Source organism: Arachis duranensis, chromosome 7, assembly GCF_000817695.3.
Source record: "Arachis duranensis cultivar V14167 chromosome 7, aradu.V14167.gnm2.J7QH, whole genome shotgun sequence".
In the NCBI taxonomy this organism is placed as follows: domain Eukaryota; kingdom Viridiplantae; phylum Streptophyta; class Magnoliopsida; order Fabales; family Fabaceae; genus Arachis; species Arachis duranensis.
In genome coordinates this window covers 72,932,533-72,932,852 of record NC_029778.3, presented here as the reverse complement: position 1 = coordinate 72,932,852, position 320 = coordinate 72,932,533, and positions in this window count along the sequence as shown.

The window sequence follows — 320 nt, the reverse complement described above, 5'->3', positions numbered from 1 at the left end:
GAAATATTGGGAATTGGGTACATGCTCATGTATTGATCAAATGTAAAACCTTATGCATTGAGGTTCTTGTATATAGAAAGAAAAAAATGAGAAAAACAAAAGAAAAATAATATGGAAAAGAAAAAAAGAAAAAAATAGAAAAAGAAAGAAAAAGAAGAAAAAGAAAGAAATAAAAAGGGGACAAAATGCCCCAAATCAAAGTATAGTCCAATAAAATCAATGCATAGGTGTTGTGAAATTAAAAAAGGAATACATGAGTATGTGAAAAAGTGAGGAATGGGTAGTTAGATTAGAACTTAATTGTATAGGATGTCATAGGC